Here is a 12,565-nt window from a genome sequence, read left to right as displayed (position 1 = left end):
TATTTAATTTAGATAATCTAACCAAAAAGCTAAGCTACAGTACCTAAAGCTAGCTAGCAGTAGAGAGCTAAAACACCTATATCGGTAGGGCTATTCCAACCGAAGTTTAGTTAATCAACCTAACCATTTTGTAATATTAACTAAATAATAAGGTTACTACATCTAAACAGTTCAGTTTTTCTAACCGAACACTACAAAATGGTTTAGGTATATAATTTTTAGTTTAGGTAACACAACTAAACACAAAGCTGTCTCAGCCGATTAGTTTAGCTAGAATACCTGAATCGTTAAGCTGTCATAAATACAGTTTAGGTAACACAACTAAACACAAAGCTGTCTCAACCGATTAGTTTAGCTAGAATATCTGAATTGTTAAGCTGTCATAAATACAGTTTAGGTAACACAACTAAACACAAAGCTGTCTCAACCGATTAGTTTAGCTAGAATATCTTAATCGTTAAGCTGTCATAAATACAGTTTAGGTAACACAACTAAACACAGAAAGCTGTCTCAACCGATTAGTTTAGCTAGAATATCTGAATCGTTAAGCTGTCATAAATAAACTGCTGTTTAGCAAACAGTAGCTAAAAGTTCGGCAGTCACCACAGCAACTAAACTGTTTAGTAGATAATTACTGAAAATTTGGTAAATCGTACCTAAACATTTCTTTCAGTGTGGAAGTATCTACCACTATGGAGCGTGCAACTAATATAATATAGGTATACTTTATCTATGGGATGTGTGGGATTGCACTTACCTCCCTATATTCCGTAATAAAGTCCATTATTATTATTAGAAGATGTTGTTTGTGTGATGATGGAGGATTTAGTGGGCCGAAGAATTGAGCCCACGACGCCTGGGTGGAAGCTGGGTACCCGATGCGTTTGACAACCCAGCCATAGACCGTTTGAATTTTGTTTTGTGAGCAATGGCGTTTTTGGTCTTTGTATTTTTCAGGTTAGATTTCCAATGCTCACATTGATCGTTAAATAGGATGGACGTTACAAATGGCTATTTCTCTCAATTTAAAATATTTATTATTAACTAGCTGATGCGTACCCGGCGTTCCTCGGGTTGAGCATCCCCGACTTCTTATATCTACCATGAAAATATTTTTTAAATACTCCTCGCACTAATAAGAACAAACTTTGAACTTTACAGCGAATTCGGATGAACGGTGTAAGATTGCGTACAGAACAAACAAAGAAACATCAATTTTTATACATATTGAAAATAGAAAAAAACTTGATATTATTATACTTATTAAAACAATTTGCATATTGGGTCAATTCCTAAATAAAATTTGCAGTTTGACCATCGATTGTTTATAATAATATGGCATATTCAACAATATTCCAATTGTTTCATAATTATTTTAAACGGTTTTACCAATACAAGAGAAATAAAAGTTGCCTAGAGAATAGTCGACTTTGATCTTTCGAATGAGGCCAAAAATCACGCCATCTTCTCGGAATTGCAATTTAAATTTATCACCGCAAACGACCTTCCGATTCGTTGTCGGCCATCTTGGACAATTTTTTTGCACGCTGGCAAAACGAAAATACGCGGGATTGTGCATTTGAATTTCGAACAACGCGACACTGATATTTCTCGTTGAATGAATTTACATTCTTTTTACATTGGCATTTCTATGTAGGTAGGTACTGACTCCCTTTGTATTTTATTTTTATGTGTTCCCTATTTTGAAAATGTTATTATAAAATGGGTGGGGTGGAAGGGTTAAGAGGAACGCCGGGAAGAATCTAGCTCTTAAGATAAACACAGCTAAAGCCACTTCAAGCAACATTTCAACTATTTGTGGGAAGAGATTTATTATATCTGACCATAAACAAAAATTGCATATTCATTGAGAATTTTGACGTAATAAGCTTCAAAAAGTCTTAAAAATGTGTATTATAAGAAGATTTTGCTCTTGAAAATGTTATCAAAATGTTGTTTTATATTCACTAAATAAATTAAGCTAGTTTAAATTAGATTGGATAACTGTTTAAAAGGCATTAATTTAAAAAATTGATATTCGAATACAATTTATTCTTCATTAAATTTGGTTTAAAATTAGTACCTACTTGTAATATGTAATAGTTTAATGCAATGTTCAAGTCATATTATTTCATAATAGACTGAGATTAGCGAAGTTCTGTTTTAACTCCACCGTTTTGCATTTCGTCTATTTGTAAATTTATTTGTACCTACGTTCCGTTTCCATTTCAAGATTGTAATCGTTTTAATGTTTCCGTAAAGATAATTTTTTCGACTGTGTTAAGTCGTGTTTATTTGGACTTTATTATTCGCATTTTTTTCAATAATTAGCTAATACCTACATGCCTGAAGAAAGTTAAAAAATAATTATCATTGAGATAGTGATGTTTCTTTGGACTTATTGTAAAATTTCTTAATTATAATTTAAAAAACGTCACACACGATATGCTTTATTATCAAATTGGTACGTATTAAGGAAATTTTGGGTTTAATTTATTAAATAAGAGAATTTTAGTAACAAACTTTTTTGGACGCGATGTCTACTGTTCAAAGCACTACAAACACGATAATATGGAAAGTAATTTATCATAATATAAATATTTATTTTTGGCCTTGTTAACAAAATCATTATAATTTAGTTACCTACATGCACGTATTTTATTAATAATAAAATAAATTGATCCATCCTCAAAGCTTTCATAAATCCGAAACAATAAAATCACGTTGTCCACCAACACGATAAAAACAAAACAACATGCATATTAAAACATCTGTCAGGTACGAGACCGATCCGAAAAAGATATCCCATTTTTTCTACGCGTAAGCAAAAAGCATATCCCATTTTTTCTACTCGCCAGCAAAAACATATCCCATTTTTTAAATGCGCCAGCAAAAAAGTGAACCTAATCTTCACAGCGATTACGAAAAGACAATAAAAGCATTAGATTTGTTTGCTCGCCGTAATAATATAATAACGAAATGTAGATGAAAGAACTTTCGGCGGGCGGAGTGTGACGAATGTATAAGCGGCGGATCATTCTAAATTTGAAATTCGTAAATATACCAACAATGGATTATAGCATTTTATAAATTAAAGATTTTAGGGTTGTTCGTGTGTTGCCATACATTTAAATAAATTGATGGATAGTTTATTGATTTTCAATAAATTCAACATTAGAACTGATGCAGAATGCATCATGATGAAAATGAATTATGATGAACACTTTTAAAATAATCTATTCAAATCGAGACAAGCGGTAAACTACCTATATACTATCAAACATACTAATTTCTGTTGTGTGTCTGTTTGCTGTGTAACTCTGGTTTAACGAACTCGGATTTGTTTTGAAATTAATTATTATTTTCAAAATTGGAACTGATTGTCCCACGCTTAATAAATTTTTATTTCACCAGGAAATTATTTTTATTCTATTTTTTAAAAGTGATTCCATTTATTTTGTTTAAATTTTTTAGGGTAAGACAGTCAAAGTATAAAGTCAGATTACGTAATTTTTCGAGTATCTTTGCTTTTTCCATTGCCGATTTATTAAAATCCTGTAAAAAATGGGACTACAGGCCATTTTCTAATAAACTTTTAGTAGATTCATAATATGACGGAACTCGTATTCATGTACCTGCGTTTGACCTGATATTATATAAAGGAAAAATGTGAAAATATTTGATTTATTGAGAACACGTGTTCCGATGTGTTTTACTAAAAGTTTATTAGGAAACTGGTATTTCATTCGTTAAAGGCCTGCAATCCCGTTTTGAACCGTATTACGAATAATTTGAAGAGATTCTTAATAAATTTGTAATATTTTATATCAGTAAGTTTTTTCCGTTTAAGATTTTCTAGATTAACTAACATAATATCCCATGATATTTCACTACTCTGCACTCTGCGGTAGTAATATAATATTTATGTAGTTTGTTAAATTTAATTATATGTATAAACTGTCATGAGTCACAATAACGACGTGGTGTGAAAAATTACGTTATTGTGTGAATAATTTGTAGAAGGTACGTAATTAGTTTTAATGTCTGATTTTCTATACACGAGGGAGATATTTGGTCGGACTGACCATTGTAATCCAATTTCACTGGTCGTACCAAAGAACCACTGAAGATATAAACAGATAGAAATGTGTTGTGGGCAAAAATAAAACCTTCAAACTAATATGGGAACAACGATAAAATATAGGTGAATTCATTGGAATTTTTTTTTCAATGATCGCTGCCCACTCCAAAACTGAATAATGGCTGGAAGTCTCCATCGACGAAAGCATTTTTTTTCTTAATACCCCATTAAGATGTAAAAATCATACGAAAATTAATTAAAAAAATTATTATTTGGAAAACATTTCACATATCTACCGTTCTAAATTCTTTCTGGAACAGATAATCACTTTTATTGGTCTGTCTATGGTCTAAAAGACGAAAGGTTTTTTGTGAAATTTCGGTAAATTACACTTCTAGGAATTTTCTGTTCAGCGTTGTATATATTGTAGATGGAACAAGTACACTTTGAGCAGTGTTGCGTTACTCGCACCAGTTATACTGACAGTAGTGATTTAATGAGCGCATCAATTATAAGTATGTATTATTTCGTGTTTTAGTGGTTTGCATTCCAGAAGTTTTTAATTAGGAATTTAACGCAAATATTTGGGATCAAAATATTAAATATTTTCGATTTGGTTGAGTTTAATTAATACATGTTTCTTTATGTATCTAGGTATTTACTTTTGAATGCCCTCAAGGAGCAGGTTCAAAAGCTTATTATTTTTATCGTAATTAATTTTTGGGTTGTCATGCCGTGTTGTCCTGTTTCCTTGTTTAGACAACGTTTCGAACTGTGTTGCAGTGTCTGCCGTGTCCATCATCAAGGCAGAGATGTAGATTTTGGAGTAGTGTTTGTTTTTGTATGTACACGGAGAGAAAACGATTTTTGCCCTCACGATAAATAAACAGGCCTTATTAAGAAAACAGCATTTTAAGAATGTTTTTTCGATTTTCCTTGTTGCTGTGCAAAAATTTTCGGATTTTCATATCATGATAATATATTCATAATTTACTAAAAGTTTATCAGGAAACTTGTTGCTTCATTTGAAAGGCCTGCAATCCCGTTTTTAATTATTTTAAAAGACTCTTAGCAAATGATAAATAACTCTTAATAAATTAGCAATGGTCATTTTTCGCCGTGTAGAAGTGATATACCATATTACAAGCGTTAATCCTCTTCATGTGGTTTTCTGGTGTAACCGTCTAATAGCGAAAGACAGTACAGTGGGTATTGTTCTGATTCAATAAAATTATTAAATTGTATGTATTATTAGATTAATATAGACCTAAAACTGAGAATACTCCTCATCAAGACCTATGTATGGAGTATCTTGATGTACCGCTGCGAAACATGGTGCCTATCCGAAATAGATAAACGGAGACTAGAGGCTTTTGAGATGTGGTCCTATAGAAGACTGTTAGGAATTTCCTGGAGAGACCATATTACAAATGAGGAGGTTCTCCAAAGAATCGAAGGAGGAAGGCACCTGCTCAGGACCTTGTCCGAAAGGCGTGCAAGATGGATCGGCCATGTTATACGACAAGAAGGCCTCTTGCATGTCATAATGGAGGGTATGACCGAGGGGACCAACTCTAGGGGACGAGAGTACCTGGAGGACCTGCTGGTGGACGTGCGCTGCTCATCATATGCAGAAGTCAAAAGAGCCGCACAAGACAGGGAAGAATGGAAAAGGAGATTAGATGAAATTGCTGCAAACCAATATCAGGATTGAAACCAGAGAGAGATTAGTGGATAACATTTTATAATTATTTTTTATCATCGGATTCAAAGAATTTCTAGTGGTATTTTTATGGAATAAATTGGATGCGTGCCGCCACTGAATTTCGCGGTGTCGCCTGTCAATTAAGCACTGTATCGTAATTACGCCGTCAATTTTCCCTTTGTCGGTGACCCAGGGGCGGCGGGCTGCGGAGTTAGGGGGGAGAGGAGGGAGATTAGCGAAGGGATGCTCCGAGAAACCAGAGATGAGGACACCCGATGCGGCCAATGTCGAGTGACATTTTAATGAATCAATGGAGGTCAAGTGACCGGGTTTGAGGAGAACACATTATCTAATTATGCGAATGTAATTATTTTGGTTATTAAACAAGAGAGGTAGGTACCCCTACAGATACAATTCTTTGGACGTACACCGAGACAAATTACTGATTGAATGTTGCTAATTTAATAAGAATTTCTAATTTTTTTTGTTAATCAGAACCTTAACAATTGAATGAACAGGTATCCTGATAAAATTTTAGTAAATTCGAATGTCACGAAGTCGTAGTTTACTAAAAGTAGAATATATTCATAGTTTACTAAATCTTACCAGGAAACCTATTAATTTATTCGTTAAGGGCCTGCTATCCCACCCTACCAAATGTGTAATAAAGAGGAAAACGCCCGTGGAAGACGTGGCATGATGAAGCAAACCAATCAATTTAGTCGGACCATGTCAAGACTCAGAACGACAGAAGGGTATGTATGAATGTTAATGAAGCAAAAAATGCGATAAAAATTTATTAAGCGGCCCAACATCTCTGCCTACCCGTGCATTACTATACTAGGTAGGCAGGACACAGAATAGGTGAGTACTAGGTGCTTATTATACGTTTAGCCTAAAAAATGTTCAATTTTCTAAATCAAAACATGAAATCTTCCAAAGCAATGTGTGACAGACCGTTCATTGAATAGTTATAACCACAATGCATCAGTCAAAATTATTATTGTCAATGACCGCTAAAGGCGCATTCATTTGACAGACTGAAGACAGCCTACAAACATCAATGTCTAACTTCACCATTATCAGGCTCCAATACCTCGAGTCCCCCCCTTAACGGAGGCACTACCCCGTGTAAAAATCCAATAAACAATTTGGCGTTATGGGGTTGTAATAGCCCGTGTTTCTCACGCTTTCGGTCTCCAGCCCCAGCGGTCCCAGCAGTCCCAGCAGTCTCAGCCCGGGCCCTAAACCAATTCATCAAATTTACTAAAAAGAGAATTAGCCCTGATCGATTGGGCAACCATTATTAGACGCCGAAGGGAGTGGAGACACCCCCCACCCCCTCTAACCATGGCAACAGCTGGTGGGGTAGGATATAGGATGGAAGGTGAGATGTAAATTGGATCAAAATGTGTTGCATTTTGTGTACGTTGATGCCTTATTTAATGGTGATTGGTGGTTGGATAAACGGGGTAGGTATGTAAATTATTTATAAGTTTTCATCGAAAGCAAAGAAAGAATATTTCAATATCTTGGTGATATCTTAAAGGAATGAAATTATAAAGGAAAACGCCGCACCTCGTAACTCAAAACGCTCGTATCTCTAGTTCTAGTAGCTCATAGAGTTTATAGAGCTCTCCGAGAGTATATAACTTCATTAATCTTCATTCACATTCTAAATCACAAGATGTTGAATGTGAATGGTGGAAGTCGGGGACGCCCGAGGAAGACGTTTGACAAGACAAGTGAACCTGGTCGCGTTTCTTGCCTTCCGGCTATCAGCGTAAACAAGTCCGCTCCGCTAGCAGTATACACAAAAGAGGAACAACGAGCACTCATCAGACTTCTCTGGTCGGAGGGGCTGATTTTGATAATTTTAACAGTTCATCTTCCTTCCTTTTCTTCCAATGCTATAGCCTGGTCATCTACCCAATATTGAGTGCCATACAACTATGTCTCCGAATAATTCAACAACACCGAATAATGATCAAATCGGTTGAAATATTGAACATAATGGCTCAGGCAACATTGTTTCATGGACTGTTCACGCATCACCGCTCCAATAAAAGCGAAACTAATTTTCCATTGATTGTGACCACGCGCCCTTGCTTGTTCTCCCCCATTCGGTTTACCATAACTTCTGGGTTACAAATGGTTACCCATAATAGCGGCGAGGTAGCGCGGGCAACGCCATGTGTAATGTTATGTGTGCATTATAAAATTACGGCGAGCGCGAAAATAACGCCATTAGTCGCTGCTGCGGACTAAAACGGAACTAGGGACTTGCATATGAAAAATACCAGGACTTTATGGCAGAACGAAGGTTCTTTTTTTGACTTGCTCCAAAACGACAGAATATATCACGGGGTTACTACCAAAAGTTGGTAACATATTTTGGAGTAAACTAGTTTTATCTTCATTATAAAATCATGGTTTTAAGAAATAATGTTAATGTTGATTTAAAAAAAATCTTTTTGGCATTGTTTATTAAACAAACGTGCTTATTTTTGTATGTGTTTTTAAAATATTTTTCTTGTCCATTGAAAAATATTAAAGAGTTTTATAAAAACTGACAAAAGAGGGGATCCAAACTTATTCCAGACATAGATTATAATACATAAAAGTGAAAATCATTGCTAAAAATGAAATAGGTAACCAACTTTTGGTAGTAACCCCGCCATAATAAGTTTTAAGTGACTAGTGTGGAAATTCGCAATGAATTCAATGCGTATGTAAGCGGAATGTATAATAATAAGAAAGGGATGCTCAGATTGTTTGGGAATGTAGAACGCACGAATGAAATAACGAGGGAAAGGAGAATATATGACTCGAATGTGAATTGTGGAAGAAGTCGAGGGCGCCCGTAAAAGACGTTGCACGATCAAGTGAACCAGATACTTGAGTCGGGCAATGTCAAGAGTCGGAAAAACGGAAGGGAGTGTGTGCCAAAACCGAGTTGTTTGGCTGTCTAACCTCTTTTGTAGTTATATCAAAAATGTGATCAACTAGAACTCCCAGTCGTCTGGGAATTAGATTTGAAGAAGAAAAAAGTGGATGAAAAAATGTAACCAACCTCCAAGCCTACATCCAAGGATATTACCGCTTCTGTCAGAGTTAAATTTGAGCCCACTTCACTAATTAATGTCTCCTTATTAGTCATCCGAAACCTTAATAATTACGCACATTGATGTGTTTATTACGATATGTTTAATTGGCGTAATAAATTATAGGCAATCGATCAACTATTCGCTTTCGAAATACTAACGATAAATGATATATTACGCCTTCAATGGAATACCTCCGCGTCATGTTTCTTCATTAATTCGTGAAACGCCTTTTGATAAAAATAGATTTCCATAATAATTCAAAATACTAATTTCGGTTGTGACTTTGTCTGTAACTCCAGTTCAATGAACTCTAAATCTTGGATTTGCTTTGATATAGTGTTGTAACTTATCGTAGGAACAATTCAAACAAGTGATAGTGCCTTTTAAGCATACCTATGTACAAACACAAAATTATTTTATTAATTAAATTATTATTCTGTATTATTTAAATATGTATTTCTTTTGTGTAACTTTTTAACAGATACCTGTTTGCTAACGGTGTTTATTCGAAATGTAAATATTGACCCTTAAATTGACGATGTCTGTTTTTAAAAGGCAATGATCCTGATGCAATTATTTCGTTTTCTTAAATACTTTCAGCTTCTCAAGTCCTACAATTATAAAATCCCGTGATTTTTCTATAATGTTTTAACCATAATCAATTTTAACTGTCAATTGAATTCATTTCGTTAGGACGAATGATGACTTAACAACGAATACAGAAGAAACAATTATAGCAATCTCAAAATAACTACATATTATTTAAAGAACACATACCTAGGTAAGTAACTACCTATTAAGTGAAATGTTATAATATGTATGTAATTATTTATAATAGGTAATAGCTGACGTAATGTCCACAGTACTGACAGTTCGCGTGATGGCTGAATTAAGCACCCGACTCAAATTGAGAATGATACACCTTTATTACGGAGTATATTAATTATAACAAAAACTTTGATAAACGAATAAATAAGTTAGTAGCATTACAGGTAATGGCCCTGCCTCCACCAACACCCGCCGGTGGGTACATCATCCAACAGTACCTAATGATGGTACCTGCCTCCACCTGACATGAGTTGATAGTGGTACACTGGTACAGCGATGGCGACCCATCAAATTTAATGACTTTTATTCGTGAACCAGAAACACGTGGTGAGTTTGGATCAGAACGAAGCGTTGTGGGTACACCCAAAATTACACATTGCATTTGAAAATTGTGGACATTTTGTTATGGAAAATATGACTCGTTTATTTTTGCTTAGTGTCTTAAAATACATTTATTTGACAGTCTCCGGGCTAGAGGGGTGGAATATGAAACTGGGGGTCATTTCGTTTAAATGTTTGATAGATGCATAACCACGAGTTGGCGATTTCTTGCCCTCATTTAAAAAAATATACACAGGGTTTTCCAATAAGACGTGTTATTTTGATATTTTTCCCGTAAAAGATCAATGGTTTCGTTGCTTGTGTGGCACGTAGCGCCGTCTTGTTGAAAGTAAACGTTGTCCAGATCAATACCATCCAATTCCAACAATAAAAAATCATTAATCATCACTCGATAGCGCAATCCATTCACCGTAACTGTTGCTCCAGCCTCATTTTCGAAAAAGTAAGGTCCAACGACTCCGCCGGACCATAAGCCGCACCAAACAGTCACACGTTGAGGATAGATAGGCTTTTCAACAATAACTCTTGGGTTTTCCGAGCCCCAGATGCGACAATTTTGCTTGTTGACGAAGCCACCGAGGTGGAAATGGGCCTCATCACTCAATATGATTTTTCGATGGAATTCCGGATCATTTTCACGCATTTCAAGGACCCGTTGTTGAAGCGTGTATCGTTCCATTTTTATCAAGTAGTTTCTACTTGTCAAATGTGAAAAAATGACAGCTTCAAAAGTAACATCTACCAAAATAGCGGGCTATTCAAAATAACACCTCTTATTAAAAAACCCTGTATTTCTGAACTTTAGCCAAATTAATACACCTATAATTTACCGTTTATCATAATCTATGGGATTTATGAGTAAAAATGGCATATTATGACGTGCGATCACTCAAGGCGTTTTGCAAACTCGGCATAATATACCAAAAATCACTCGATTAGTTATATTGATTAATAGAGTGACGATTCGTTACTGAGACAACGCGCGTGACTTCACTGAACTAGGTCCAGTGGACACACTTTAGTGGGCCGTTCAGATAGCTATTTCATTCTTGCATACATATTCTATAAATAGCTATCCTTTTTTATAAGCGGTGCTACATTTTTGTTGGATTAATATGAATAATATAACGTGTCTTGTATTTTTATAATTTCATTTGAACGATTTCGTAATATTTCTAGTTTACTAACACTCTAAAGATAAATTACGTATTTATATAAATATCATTAAAAAATAAAGGCGTTCCAATTAAATAGCCAAATCTGAACGTGTCTGAAATTAACTTAGGATTCTCAAAAGCACTCAAGTCTGCCGAACAGCGAATAGCCCAATAGCCCAACCTTGAAGATTGACAGAGTAAACAGGCTGAAGTTCCGAGACGCCAGTCCTACATCAGCAGTCTTCATCCTGCGCTGCGGTCATTATCTGATCTTTGTTTATGACTTATCTCATACAATACAAACCGCAGTGATCACACGAACAAAATGACCCGATGATGAAAAAATAATAGAGACTTTGTTAAAAAATTTCTTATATTATTTTATCTTTTTTACTTCTACCAGCATGTAGAATCAGCCCCCAAAGTTAGCGCTCTTTATCCCTGGACACTGTATATAAATTTTATTTTAGCCATTTGAACATCCAAGTTTTTTAAACGTCTAATTTATTATAAATTGATTAGATGCCATACTCTCACTGGCTCCAGACGATTGGAAGCAGTTGGGACTTTTCTGCTGTAATCACATATTTTTTTACGTGAAACATCCTTTGGCGCGCCCTAGGGAGTAAAACCGACTAATAAGTAACAAGAGTGGCAAAACAGGTCGACGCTCTTGCACGGAACGACGTTTCATTCGGCCAACCCCGTGATTCATCGGCTCTTTCCGCCCGGCCGCCAAAACTCTGTGCGGTATATTTGCTTCTATTCTCACCAAATTGGTAATAGATCTATCCTAAATGACGACGAATTTTAAATTTGTAATACAATCTATGTGCATATTTTGATAATGATAAAAAATTGACTTGTTTATTTTCATTTTCACTTCTTTCAATAAAAATTAATTTAGATCTTTCACGTCTGTAATTCGACCCGTGATGGCTATTATTATTATTTTTATAATAAATGTGGTTTTTGCGTTTTGTTTTGGTGAAGCTTTTCATCATTTGTGGGTAGTCCGAGTAGGTAGGTACACATTTAAATCAATTTAAAAAAGACAAGTCGAAATAATTCATAAGTGTTCTTGTCCCTCTACAGTCGGCGTGCGCACAAAGTGACTAGACCTGCGTGCAGTGGCGGGCGGGCGGGCGGGCGGCGCGGGCAGAGAGTGATGTGGGGTCCCGGGCAGCGTCCCGAGCCTCGCCTGTAATTGCCCCCGATGATTGTTTCTGCCGAAGTGGTCCCTGGTCTCGCTGTTAGCTGCTCGGACTCAGGGTCGCGCAGGACGACACGAAAACAACGGCGATGTGAACTAACAGGCAGCAATAATTATTGTGAATGAATTCTT

At 35.6% G+C, this 12,565-nt stretch overlaps 1 protein-coding gene across 4 annotated transcripts in view; it reads right to left on the bottom strand.

The window, feature by feature from the left end:
* Positions 1-12,565, bottom strand: part of Sp1 (transcription factor Sp8) — a 104,638-nt gene that overhangs the window by 28,097 nt on the left and 63,976 nt on the right. The gene's annotated exons all lie outside the window — the stretch shown is intronic.

This window comes from Hesperophylax consimilis, chromosome 8 (genome assembly GCF_061612785.1).
Source record: "Hesperophylax consimilis isolate HC1 chromosome 8, BYU_Hcon_1.0, whole genome shotgun sequence".
Taxonomy (NCBI): Eukaryota; Metazoa; Arthropoda; class Insecta; order Trichoptera; family Limnephilidae; genus Hesperophylax; species Hesperophylax consimilis.
Note: the sequence above shows the minus strand (reverse complement) of the source record. Positions and strands in the feature narration are given on the sequence as shown.